The sequence below is a fragment of the Peromyscus californicus genome, unplaced genomic scaffold (assembly GCF_007827085.1).
Source record: "Peromyscus californicus insignis strain IS unplaced genomic scaffold, ASM782708v3 Scaffold_5__1_contigs__length_169319896, whole genome shotgun sequence".
NCBI lineage: Eukaryota > Metazoa > Chordata > Mammalia > Rodentia > Cricetidae > Peromyscus > Peromyscus californicus.
The window spans coordinates 65,231,268-65,245,931 of record NW_026294573.1 but is presented as its reverse complement, the minus strand read 5'-3'; the positions used below and the strand labels follow the sequence as shown (position 1 = coordinate 65,245,931).

The 14,664-nt window shown below is 39.1% G+C and overlaps 1 protein-coding gene and 1 pseudogene across 3 annotated transcripts in view; one reads left to right on the top strand and one right to left on the bottom strand.

The window, feature by feature from the left end:
• Window positions 1–14,664, top strand: part of Adamtsl1 (ADAMTS like 1) — a 949,615-nt gene that overhangs the window by 510,078 nt on the left and 424,873 nt on the right. The window lies entirely within an intron of this gene.
• LOC128097198 (dynein light chain 1, cytoplasmic-like) lies at window positions 3,707–3,997 on the bottom strand (annotated as a pseudogene).

The window sequence follows — 14,664 nt, the reverse complement described above, 5'->3', positions numbered from 1 at the left end:
CTGTTAAATAACGTCTTGTGTTTTCCCTTCAAAGGGGAAAGTGTACTTGCCTGCTTGCTGTTCTCTGAGTTTTGATGAGGTTCCTGAAGTTATTAGGCACATCTCAAGAGGCCCATTCTCGACTTGATTCTTCAGTCTCCTGTTAGCTCTTCATGCATCTTACAGAATCCGCTTCATTTAGATCAGGTAAGGCACGTGGTCTCCTCTCTGAATAGTGTTAAGCAGTGCTTCAGGGTCACTCAGACACAGCTTCCTTGTAAGATTTTCTTTTAATTTTTGTCACTTTGATACTTGTTCATCCCATGATCTGGCTCCAATCTTCCTTGTGTCTTACTACAATGACTGCCCTGCTCTCCACCTACTGTTTCTTTATTGTGGCCCTCTGATTTCTTGGGACTATTTTGCATATTATTCTTAGCACCCAGAATGCCTTTTACTGGTTCTTGGGTAGAACACACCCGTCAAAGTCTCCTGGGGTATTCTCAGAGGTGGCAGTCTCTTGTTATTGTTTCTACAGCATGTGATGTGGCTGCTGCTTGAGCCGTTATCACATTGCTCAATATCCTTTCTGCTATTTTTCCCATCATCCCATTGCTGAAGGAAGTCTCTTGTGGGAAAAAGTTTTGTCCTCATTCTTCCTATAGCCTTAATTCCCATGAGTTAGTCTTCTACAGAACATAACCCAATTAAAGGCTGTTGAGTGACTCCATACAGTATCTAGCCCTCTACTGTTCTTTCTTGTGGTTGACAGTAGCACTGAGTTGTTAAGCAGTGCTAATCATAGAGGCTTCTGAAGGGTACCACTTGTTTTCTAGACTTCAGTGTGTTCTGCATGGAAGATATTTGTATAGGATGTGGGGGTGGGGCAAGATCTTTAATTCCTTTCCCCTTCCTGGAAATCTCTTTAATTAAATTTTCCAAAGCCATTTGCTATTGACCTACAGGTCCCAAGGGATTATTCCATGTGTAGGAACTAACCTGGCTCTCAGCCTAAAAATAGTTTATTGCTTCAGAGAGCAAAATTACTTTCTAGACAATTTAAACTGGATTTTCTTTCTGCATATACTTCAGAAAATAATGGGGAAAACATAAATTATCCAGACCCTAGAAGAGAGGGCTTTAGTGGTTATAGGTCACTTGGCAAGGCATGATCCTTGTAAGAGATTTCAGCTAGGAACTGACTGCCCTTAAGACCCTAGGTCAATTGCTTACCATTGAGATCTATAGTTTCATACCCATTAATAATTAAATAGGTAAATACATGATGTCTTCTCATTTTTCTATCTATAGATCTGTCTGTCTGTCTGTATACCACCACCCCCTTCTCTTTCTTGAATGACAGAGACCTTACCTGAATATCTTATTCACTTAGTTACAGACAGAGACAATGAACTATACTAAGCATTTGGATGGCTGAAATTCCTTGAGGACAACACAGGCCAACTGGATAGGTACATATCAAAGCAAAAGTGATGTCCATATTAACGTAAATACAGGGATGTGCTTTTAGAGGTCAGAGGAAGAGAAGGTCTCATTTGTCTCAGTTTCATTATAGACAGAAGATGGATCCAAATTGCTTGTAAACTATGTAAGAAATCTGTATCTTGTTTTCAATTCAGGGACAAAATGGGGTGCTTTCCATGACCTTTTAAAAGAATCTGAAGCTTTTAAATGTATATGCATCTTCAGTCCTAAATTTCATATCTTCAGTTTTCCAATATGAGATTAAGATAAATATATCCTTTAATGGCATTTATCCCTCATGTCTTTATCCCACAGGCTAATGGACAGGGTTTTGGTATGTTAATAGTGCTTCTGAGTAAAGAAAAAAAAAATGTAACTCAACATGAGAACATTTGAGTTACTTATTCAAAGATATGCTAAATTTAACCTCAAAGAAATTATTACTTCAGTGGTATCTCTGAATGTCTTCTAAAATAAGATCAATTTCCCTGTGTCTGGGATATTTTAGATATGGCCTGGCCTAATGGTGAGGGAGTGAACAAGAAGCTGGGCTATTAATGTTTCTTCCATTTCCAAGTCTCTCTGATGGCCTTCTCAGCCAATCAGAGGCCAAGCAAGTAGAGCTGGAGAACAGTTGCCCTGTTGAACTCTTGCTGTGAAAAGATCCATGCACTGCCCAGTGACACCAGCGAATGCTCTGGACTAAACCCTGTAGTCAGCAGAGCCTGGGAAGGCGACTCACACCGTCCCCGTGAGAGCAAGCACAGCTCAGCAGAGCAACAGTGAGCATGTATTATCATAAATCAAGACATAATTTAATAAATGCCTAATTAAAGGAAAACAGCTACCAGAGGATAGGGAATTATCCAGAAAAAGCCCCCTCGCAACTGGTGGTGTTGGAGTGTTCAACAATGAGCCCCAAAGTCAGAAAACAGAAAAGTCAAAACCCAGTGTGTATCTGAGAGGAGGAAAGCCCTACCCAGAGTGTTCTGTTTATTATACAGAACTAAAATTCTTCATCCCATCACAGCGGGGAAGGGATGCTGTGTGCTGTCTTTCTGGTGATGATTCTTGTTCATTGTTATGGTTTGAATCTGAAATGTTCCCCCTCAGGCCCACACTTGCTCCCCTGTTGGTGCTGCTGTTTGGGAAGACTGACCTTCAGGAGGAGGTCACTAGTAGAAATAGGCCACTAGAAGTGAGCCTTTGAAGGGTATGGCCACTCCCCTAGTGCCACTCATTGACTCTGGTTCCTAGCCCACTTGTGGTGCCTTGGAAGCCATCACCACACTCTCTTGCCACAGTGAACTGTGCTGGTCTGCCATTGTTCACACTGAGAGACAGGAACCCTACAAAAAGGGTAAAACAAAGTAGAATTTTCCTTCCTTTTGTGGTTCCTTGCAATGTATTTTGGTCACATTGGTGCAAAAAGTAGCTAATCTGGACACACCTATCCAGGCTACCTTTCAATGGGCAGAGCTCTTTCTTGGCAGAATATTTAGGGTGCCCACCTCCATGCTTTTCTCTTTAGACTGTAATATCCCTTACATGCATAGTAGGAAACATCTCATGGCTATTTGTCCACGGCTCTACTCACATCCTTTAATGAAGCTTCAATTCACATTTTCTATTGGCTTCTGAGCACAGTTAGTGAAAGAACACCCTCGCAAGCTTTTTAAAAGCCTGCCCCCCACCTTTCTGTGACAGAGTCTATATCTGTAGCCCAGGCTGGTCTGAATCTCACAGCACTCCTGCCTCAGTATAAGGAGTACTGGGATTACAGGCATGAGGAACCATTTCTGACTCTAACAGCTTAAGTAACCATGGAGGATTGCTTCTCAAAACAACCAATATTAAGGCACTCCAAATTGTCTAATCCAACAGAAACAGCTCAAGGACTCAATCCTACATATCTGGTCATATTTTAGTTGATAGGCCACAGTCAACATTATCTTGCTTGAACTAATGTATGTATCTCTAATATATTTAATTTTTTAAAGGAATGGATTAAGGGGATGGGGATATCAGAAATATGTAAGAGAAAATGTACATGTAAACTGTCTTATTAATTATTTTATAACTACAATGAACTAGTACAGAAGATGTCCTGTAAAAGACACAATAAAGATTCAAAATGAGGTATTCTCTTAGTGAGGGTGAAGGGTTTTCTCTGGCTTTTGAAATTTAGGCTGAAGTCTTTGTTTATGGATGAACCATGGGGTGTTTGGCATAGTCCATACTTTCAACCAGATTTGAAAAGAGAACCAGCCACTTGACCCAGGTGGAAGTAGATGAATTGTTTGACTTCCTATGTCAAATAACTACAAAGAATCTCCCCCATACTGCAGTGTTAAGTGTGGCTATACATCTCACCTATATTATATTCCCCCAATTCCTGAGTAGCACATGCCACTGAATCCTGTTGCATCTTTTCAGACGCATCTGTAAATTTGATCACCACCTTCTGGCTACACAAGGTTACTGTGAAACAGGTGCTGGCAAACTGCTTTGGTTTCATAGGTCAGGTGTTAATGCAATTTGGGCCAGCAAAGAGATGCCATTGCTATCTGAAACATAATATATCTCAACCAGATTGCTGAGGTTTTGTGGGGACATGTCTAGGACCAACCATTTCTGAACCCTAATGCCTTGTCAGTGTCATGATTCTTGAAATTATGTCTTAAAGGTTTATGACTTGGGGGTCTTAAAATATTGGGGTTTTTAGGTAAATTTTTATTCAAATAATCTAAACAATTTTGGGTGACAACCTATGGTTTAAATATTGTCAACTGCCTATAAATTATGTTACTAAAGGAGATATTAAAATAAGTTAAATACTACTTAAGGTGCTTAAATGATGAATGAGGATAAAATTCATAGCTGATAATATCTGATTTTCATCTTTGTTATAAAGTATGTGTGAACTTTCTCTGCCTATCTCCCTCTCCAAACTGTTTTGAGTTATAGTCAAGCATGGTGGTACAGCTTTAATCCCAACACTCAGAGACAGACAGGTGAATAGATCTCTATGAGTTTCAGGACAGTCAAGGCTACATTGTAAGACACAGTCGAAAGAAAGAAAGAAAGAAAGAAAGAAAGAAAGAAAGAAAGAAAGAAAGAAAGAAAGAAAGAAAGAAAGAAAGAAAGAAAGAAAGAAGGAAAGAAAGAAAGGAAAGAGAGAGAAAGGAAAGAGAGAGAAAGGAAAGAGGGAGAAAGGAAAGAGAGAGAAAGGAAAGAGAGAGAAAGGAAAGAGAGAGAAAGGAAAGAAAGGAAAGAGAGAAAAAGGAAAGAGAGAGAAAGGAAAGAGAGAGGAAAGAGAAAGGAAAGAGAGGAAAGAAAAGAAAGAAAAGAAAGAAACAAAGAAACAAAGAAAGAAAGAAAAGAAAGATGACAGATAGATAGACCCATGGATGGATGGATGGATGTTCTAGTATAAGAATTCCCATAGAATTAGGGTACAACTGAACAAGGTGGAGTTAAATGCCCTGTGCATAGGATTCTTAATTATTTAAGAGTAGACTTAGTAATTATTAACTTTGATCAGAAAGATTCCCCACTTAGATTTTCGTTAAATCACTAAATGTAGATAAAGTCAGAATACTCAGATATACTTTCCTTTTTAACAGTGTTTTTTTTATTTTTACTTATTCATTTGTTTTTAAGAAACAGCTGCCAGGCGGTGGTGGTGTACACCTTTAATCCCAGCATTCAGGAGGCAGAGGCAGGTGAATCTCTATGAATTCAAAGTCAGCCTGGTCTACAGAGCAATTTCCAGGACAGTCTCTAAAGCTACACAGAGAAACCCTGTCTCAAAAAAATAAAAAAATAAATAAAATGAAATAGAAGAAGAAGAAGAAGAAGAAGAAGAAGAAGAAGAAGAAGAAGAAGAAGAAGAAGAAGAAGAAGGAAGAAGAAGAAGAAGAAGAAGAAGAAGAAGAAGAAGAAGAAGAAGAAGAAGAAGAAGAAGAAGAAGAAGAAGAAGAAAAGGCCTCACTCTGTAGCCTTGGCTACTCAGAGATCTGCCTACTTCTGCCTCTGAAGTGCTGAGATTAAAGGCATGAACCACCATACGCAGCTCAGACAGACTTTGAATGGGTGCTTCCAGGTATCATTATAGGGATAACTCCTGTAATTTTTGCTGAAAGCAATTGGATGACTTGAGAAAACAGATAATCTTGCTATTTCCGTAGATGTATGTTAACAGAATATTAACATGACTTTTATATCAAAACAAATTATAAAAGTTACCATAAGCACATGCTTTTGAGTTGTACAAAAGTAAATCAAAGTAGATTCAAGAGAAATTGAATTTTTAAAAACCTTAACAACTTGGTACCTCTTGGCTAACAAAATTTTCGTGCAGTTTGGCTTGCCCTAGAATAGCTAACAGCACTGTCCACGTTCTTCTCTTGCTCTCTTCAAACCTCAAGAGAAGTTCATGCTCTGACAAGAGCCCAGGAGCTGCCTTCAAGCTTCAAGAGGAAAGCACAGAGCCCTCCAGGTTATGGGTTGCTCAACCTTTCAGTTAGCCAAAATGTCTTACTCGTGCTGGTGGCTCCCCTGGCTCTTCGCTCTAAAACAGAGTTGGAGCCTGCTGTTCCATTCAAAACAAATAGAAAGATGATGAAACCCGCTCAGTCCCCACTCCTTTCCTGTGACTGTGTTCCATTAGGTGTGGTTTTTACTTAGTGCAGGACCTCTTCCTGCTCTCTGCCCGAGGCCTTTGATGTCTGATGTCTCAAAGTTCTGCTTCACCAGAGCTGTCAGGCAGCTGGCCACCTTCCTTTTCCATCTACCTTGCATCCCCCACACACACACCAAACTAGGTGATTTCTTGAGGGTTACCTTTTGTTTTATACATCTTCCAGTCATCCAACCATGGTAAAGCAATTTTAGGTCATTATATAATTTTTCCACAAAATTCAATAGGCTTTTGTACAATCTGTCATATACCTGGCATTGTACTTGGCATTAAAGACAATATAGAAGATATGTTACATGGTTTCTGAAGTTTATAAGGATCTCTTGTTTGCCAAGGAAGGAAGAACAGAAAAGAAAAGAGAGAGAGAGAGAGAGAGAGAGAGAGAGAGAGAGAGAGAGAGAGAGAGAGAGAGAGACAATGGAAAATTAGAACATATATATCAAACTTAAACATATTCAAACAGTAGTATCTAAATAAGAAGAGATAAATTGCTCAATGTATAAAAATGAGGCAATATACATGATTTGGGGCCATTTTGACTGTATATTTCTTTAATGTGCATAAATAAAAAGCCTCAGTTCTTTTGAATGCCTTCTTTCTTACTCATTCTGATCTTTCTCATGTAATCCGCAAAAGGCCATTGCTCCCTTCATAAATCTTCTGTAATTCAAAGCATAACTCCTCAAGTTCAGAAAGAGAGCAGATTACCTAGTGCTGCTCCTCACTGAAATGGTCGATGTATAAACATCTCCCTGGAGTCACAGCTACAATCAACGCAAAAGTAAATCAAAAGTCAGCTGAGTTCCAATGATTTATCAATGAGATTGTTAATGGTGTGTGTCTGAATTATAGCATTATTACAAACCCTACCACCAATTGCTGCCCCCATTACTTCATAGCATTGTAAAGCATATAGGATTTTATGTACATGTATACATATTCATGCATGCACATACATATATTTACATCTATAAACTTGGCATTTCATGATGACATATTTTTTGCCACTAGATCAGCTGTATTATTTTTGGAAACATTACTCTCCTTACTTGGAAATCATTACCTCTCAGTCAATCTAAATATGACTTCATAACTTTTATAGGTTTCACTCCATATTTTTGCAAAACCTTATTGTGATTATAAAATAGTGCTCTGTAGTTACAGGGAGAAGGAATAACTTCACATGATGTATCTTTAAAAATGCTTGGGTTTTTTGGTTGGTGTATGATGTGTCTGTGTGAGCAAAAAGTCTAACAGGAAGCCTTTTAAGTTAACTGACTCTGTTGGATCTCTACTTACTAATTAAATTACAGTTGAATCATTAAGAACAATGCTTTCAAGGTTCTATGGACCCTAGAAAGAAGATTAAGAGTAATTTAAAGTGCAGAACACCATTAATTTTATTCATTAGGCATGAGTAATTCTCTTACTAATTCATCATTCACCTTTAGGGGAAAGGTGTCTCCACATTTCATTTCCATTTTTAAACACTGAAGTGTTTTTTCTTTTACAAAATTTACATCATTTGAATTCTCTACTGATTTGATAGTATATTTCAAAACAATGACTTCTGTATTTTGTTAGATGCATGGGAATCAGCTGAGTATCTTCTTGACATGCACATAGTGATCCAGAGTGTCTGGAGGGTGACTGAGTGTGTGCATTCCTAAGTATCAATTGATATATCACAGGTCTATCAACAAAGTGAATGGCAAGCCAAGTTATCAAAACATATTGTAAGTGCTCCCTAATAACATTAATTTTCTGTGGACCATATCGGCTTCCTGGGGTTTATATTTCTGAGTTACCTTTTCCCTTTCATGTTCAGCATTTTCACTCTTTACATTGCTTATATTAAAGGTTACCAATTCAGAGGAATGCCCTTGAATAATAACAATAAACTTTCAGTACAGACCTTGAAAATGTTCTATACATTGAAAACTAGAGCATGTTTTGGACTCACACTTATTTACGTCTAAGTGGGTTTTGTGGGCTCATTCCGAGTTTTCATCCCATTCTGCATAATCTTCCTGATCTTCACTCACCACAGCACTGAAAGAAACTCTGTAACCTACTATACAGTAAAAATGAGACTATGCTAGTCAATTGTCTTTCAACTTCCCTGGTATGTGAAAACTCTTGACAATGGCAGGCTTCCCTCAAGGTGGAATGAAAATTGTACTAGTCAAGGGGTCAACAAACTTTTAATGGAGTTTGAAAGAAGCAAGAAGTAGATTTCATTTGTACTTCTAACAGAGCCTGGGAATGGCTGAGAATACTGAACCTATAGGAGTTATGGGTTATCTATGTAGATATGAAACCAGAGGCTGGATGGATTATGTGATATTTGCATATATTAGGTCCCCATAGAAATGGTGAGGAAATGTTGCCAAACTGTCCAGATGTATTCACTGGCCAATGAATACCAAATAGGCTATGTAACTAGAAATGCAGAATGCTTGTAACATGTTCTTGAGTACACAACTCATGTACCAGACCTGTCCTACCAACCTCTATTCACCTACTAGACAAGATCAAAACAGACTTCATTTGAGACAAGCCTACTGGATAAGTGTGGGCTAAGAAATGGCTTGTAGGTGCTCTTATTTGTTGATATGTTAAAGTTATAAGTTCAGAACATAGATACAAACAAATACTGCTTGGATAGCTTTTGAGTGTTTGGCACTGTTAGAGGCAAATCCCATAAAACATCCTATTACTGGAAGAAGCTAAAAGGGCGTCCTTGTGGTGCATTATTCCCAAGTCTCTTTTGGATTAAGCTCTGTACATTCACTCAGAGAAAATTATGGATATCCTCTGAGATTGTTAAAGACCCAGATCCTTAAGATTTGGAAGGAGTTACAATGGGGATAAGAGTCTGTATGCAGGACACTATTCAAGGATCTCCAAATCTTAGAGTTGGAAGAAACACTAGAGGTCTTTAGTGCACACTGCTGTGCAGAATTGGATTCCTGTGCCTTGTTTCTTGGCAGATGATCACCAGCCTGTACTTCAACACTTCTAGCAGTGAGAAATGCAGCACATTTAGAGATGACCCATCCCTTAATGACAGTTCCAAAAGTTGAAACACTTTCCCTATTACAGAGTCCAAATATGCCGTTCTTAAACTGTTAGTTTTAGCTCAGCTCTTTCTAGTATAACGTCTTCATGGTTTCCATCTCAGCTCCCCTCAAGTTGTGTGTACATCACATCATTACCCCATTTGTCACAGCTTTCTGTCCAGGTCCAACAGCTATTCACCCACTCAAATTGGGAGCAAATTTTCAGGCTCCTTAGACCCAAGCATGGCACGAAGATGTGACCTAAAGTAGCACAAGTATTTTGTCTGCATGATCTGGAGTAGTTCTATTTGTGTGCCATGTAATTGCCATTACTTCACCAGCCAATAAAACCTTTAACTTTTAATGAGTTGTTAAAAAAAAAACAAAAATCTGCAACGTTTCCATAGGAGCACTCTTCCCTCTTGCATATTAGGTGATAGAATTAAAAAGGACAGCCAAGTAGATCTTGTATATCATTGTCATTGATCAAGATGATTTGAATTTACTCATCTCAGTTAAGTGTCAGCTGCAGATGACATTTTTAATTAGATAAAATGCTGACTAGATCAAATAATGGAATCTTTTATATACTTCTTTATATTGGCCCTGATTTACTAACAGAGAGCCCAGTCAATGGGAAATATTCCTGTAAATGTTGAGTTGGATAGGTTCTCATTTGGGCCCTATAGCAGACCACCAAGGATTAGCAAAAGTATTTCTCAAACCAAGCATAATCGTGGACTAGAAATGAATGGTAGGTAGAGATAATCAACTTAGATTCTAATACTGTGTTCTCATTTTATTTTTAAATACAAGTATTTTCTGCTACTCATGACTGCTATTACAAGGAACAAATGTGAGGCATGTAAAAGTGCCTGTAGCCACCCAAACATTAGGGTTCATCATCATGTTTATCTACTGATGCAGTCTATTATTGCACATGTGAAATGAGTAAGATTAGTTTAATAGAACTTGTTCTTACCAAAGCCATGTCCAATGCTGGTAATAACTTATTTTTTCTATATCTTCACAAAAGATACTCCAAAATAATAAGTATGTATCTAGAGCTTGCTGTTATTTTATCCTTAAGTCTAATTCTAAGGCATTTCTTCTTTGAGCCCGCTTCTTTCATTCCTTTAAGAAGGAAAAGAAAAACAGATGGTGAGGCCGACAGTTACGATGTATATGAAATTCCTTAAGCAGCATGGAGGAGAATGCTTTATTTTACAGCACTGATGGAGCTCATCCTTTGCAGGATTTTCAGTATCTCTGTTCTCCTATGAAGTGAAATTAATGCTAGTACCTTTAGTTCTGGAGTGTGGTATCTTCAGATAGCAGCAAATGTTCCTCACTCCTTTGTTTCCAATTGAAGCTATGCTTTTGAAACTTTATGCTATATCTTGCCCAGCCTTTATATGGGGGTGGGGGGGTGGGGGTCAATCCTACCTCAACTTGATGTGTCCTGCTTTGTTCACACCCATAGGAGGCCTGCCCCTTTCTGAATGAGGATGGAGGAGGAGTGGGTGGATGGGGAGGGGGATAGATGGAAGTGGGGAGGAGGGAACAGGAGGAGAGGAGGGAGGGGACACTATGGTCTGTGTATAAAATAAAGGAAAAATGTTAATTTAAAAAATTTAGAAATGAGTAGGATTTTACTTGTGTTTACTCTAAACATGCAGCATTTCCCTCTAGACAGCAGTATCATAAAGAAAATGATTGTGGCACTCTCATCTGAAGTAATCACATAGGCTATGTTAAATATGTAAAATAACCTAGTTAGACTTTTTTTTAACTGATAAACTTCCTATCTATTTTTTAAAAGAAGATACGGGAGGCAATAGTCAGGGAAGCTGAAAAGGAGCTGCCTATTGGCCTTCACCATTCTGATCACAATTAAAAGCACAGGATGAAAAAAAAAACTTCCATTTGTAGAACTTCAGGTGTGAAAGCTTGTGAATAATCTTAATAACCATGAGTTGATTCTCAATGCATATTCCCTAATAATCAAGTGGATTGACTGGATTTTGTTTGTGAATTCTAATATAAATTATTGGGTTTCCTGGGGAGTACAATAGGTTGATTGTATGTGATGCCGACATTTTTTGAACAAGCAGTGTTGAACTTCTCTGATGCGATGAAACTGGGGAACCCAACTTGTTTTTAATAGCTCTAATCTGGATATATTTAAAAATAGTGATACACCTCAGAACTTACTGGCAACTCTTCAGAAAGGTCAAATTAAAGGCACAATTTGAAAAGGAAGTCATGATTTTATAAGCAGTTTTATATTAATCCCAGGGATCTAAGCAGAAAACTCAGTTTATTCACACTACCCCTAATTAAGCCCAAAACACTGGCTAGATTCTAAACTATTCAGTTAACAGTAAACCAGGAGAACTTTCAACTAGTTCCACAAGTTTCAACCAAATGGCTCATAAAACTCTAACAGACCTGATCCACAATATGTACATGGCCTGACATACAGAACATGGAATTCCTATGGATTCAACAAAATGTACCTATAGAATGCTTTGCTGTTTAGGAGAATGTTAATTGCTATCCTCATATCTTTCCACCACACCAAGGAGCTGATAGACACTGTAAAGTTGAGTGTTTCACACAGGTGGGTTATGATAGCAAGTTGTCTAGTGAGACAATTCTGAAACTTTATGTGATGGCTTTGAATTAGGAAAGGCAAGTGGTAGACCACAACACCAACACTTTGGGAGGTCACAGGGAAGTAACAGGAAAGAACACACATTCACTGTGTAAGACAGCTCCTAAGATACTGAGTGTCCAAGCTCCTCTCTTTTAGGAAAGTCATGTGTTGTTAAATGCTCACAGAATGAGTCTATAAGCCCATTTTCATGGACAAATCAGACAGCTGTGGCAAGTTAGCCTCAACATATGACTTCTGCTTACTTCTCAACTATTGAAATAAAAAAATTAGTTTGGCAAGCTTGTATTTCTATCTACCATGCCAGGATACGATGCCAGGATCTATTCTATGCCTAGAGCGAAGAACTAGGAAACCAGGTTCCTGGTCTTCTTGAGCAGGAAGACAAGGCAAATGAGAACAGAAAATGTTTTTCACTGATAAAGGTTTAGAAGAACACAAAGTAGGTGCTATGTGTAGTGGTGCATAGCTGTAATCCTAGTACTTGGAGACTGAAGCACAAGGATCAGGAGTTCAAAACCAACCTCAGCTAGATGGTAAATTCAAGACTAATCTTGGACAGATGAGGCCTGGTTTCAGAAAACAAACAAACAGAGAATGTGGTGTGATGGTGTACAGACTAGGAGATTTCTGCAGATTGAGACATTATTCAGAAAATTATGAGGTTCTCATCTCCAAACTCTTTCTACCTTGAAGACGGTGATATCTGAGAAATGCACTTGATTGCTGACATGCTTACTTTGAGTAGAATAGTAACATCATTTCCAAAGTCCTTAATATGACTCACTTGCTCTGGCTTTACCATCTTCTACTATCTTATCCTGTATCCTTCCAGTTTGCTATCATCAGTCCATTCAGTATTTGGCTTTGCATGTCCCTTCTAGTTCATGAACAGGGTGTGCCAGATATTGGTGAAATTATTAAGGCCACTCCACATAGTTAAAAGGGAGGTTTATTTTGTGGGGTAACTTACAAGTGAAGGGATAGTTTACAGGGTCTGGGAAAGGTGTAGCGCAGTCCAGCGATGTTCTCTAGAGAACTCTGCTCGGTCTACCTCCATCATCCAGGATCCAGGAACCAAGAGAGCCGGCGCATCCGGATCTCGGGTCTTCAGGGTCCTCTCTTGGCCCCGCCTTGTAGGCGTGACAGTTACCGAAGCCTCACTGGGGGTTGGAACTTCCAGATCAAAGCTGGAATGGCTACTCACTACAGTTGAAGTTTCTCATATGTGTGATTCTTTACCATTTGAGTTCACTTCTAGACTGGGAACTCTAAAAGTATAGGGACCTTCCTGGGGTTGCATGAGAATCAAAGTGTAGGGAACTATTCTCATGGAGTCCTGGGAAAAATGGAAGTGAGTTGAAATTTGAAGACATCTCTGAGGCCAGAGGAGACAGCAAAGAAGAATGTAGTTAGATAATCTGTGAGCTTTTACTTTAAAAGAATAGGGAGGTCATTTAAAGCAGTAATATCCCTGGGTAGCGCCAGAATGGGAGACTATGTTAATGGGAAGAACAAGGTCCAGCAGAAACAGAATGGGGGCATCAAGAGGTCTAGATTGGTTGAGGACTAGTTGAAAGAGATTAGTAGAAAATAAGGTCAGTAGTTGAGGTTGATGAAAATTACACAGGACCGGATGTGTTCAGTGGAGGATTTGAGGCCAGACTTTGGAAGTGTAGTTGAGCGGCTTACCTCTTGAAAACCCTTCTGCTCATCTGCAGCCAGAGTCACTCCTCTCCCTTTCCAGATGGCATCAGCCTTTCCTGCCTGAACGCTTGGCCTTAGTTGGCTCTACTCTCCTCAAGTACCCTTGATCCCGAGTTCTTGAATGTGAACCACCTTTTTCTTTCTTAGCCTCTGTAGATAGATTTCTAAGAGTTGTCTACCATGATTCTCCACTTTCTTTTATTAATTAATTAAGCTCTTAAGTCCATGACCCACTGTTCATTTTCTTCTCCCCACTGATCTTTTATACTGCCCTTGTCAAGGTCCCTTCTTTGTATTCAGAAGTTTCAGCCCATTTTCCTTTACCTGTGGTATTTGACATAATGAACTCCTCCCTCATTTTGGAAAAATCCATACTTAGTTCCCAGAACCACATCTTTTTTGTTTTATCATTCCTCATTTATATCATTTTTCTTGATTCTGCCTAACACAATATTCCTTGGAAACTGTCACAGTGATGTAGAACTGCCTGCAAAAGACTGTTGGGGAATTACCTTGGTAGGTGTACTTGTTAGGATGTAAGGAGGGCAAGAGGAATATGGAGGAAGAAGCTTACCCACAGTGAGATTGAAACCAGCTGTAAGAGGAAGCTCTGATTCTAGAATAACTCCATAGTTGTCCCAGATTGAAGCCAGGGGCTGGGCGTTGGGTCTGGGCAATTGCCGGTCACTGGCTATAGGCAACCATCTAGGAGAACTGTAATTCTGGGAGAGGTAATAGGCAATGCTTTCAAGGGGTTCCCACTGAGGGACATTATCTATTACAGGGATTTTACATGATGCACTTCCAAGCTGAACTCTATTTCTACCAGGGTCCTCTGTAAAATCCATTGCTTAAGTTGCCAACCTTAATGGCAGTAATGACATCTGGTCCACTAGTCTGCAGGAGCTACAGCCTATCTTCTACTTCATTTCCTTCTCTTTGTGTCCCATGTCCAAATATTACCATGTCCTGTAAATGTTGTATCATTAACATCTAGTGCATCCAGCCCTTCTCTCTACTTCCAATGCTGGTCTTTTCATTTGTCTTCTCTA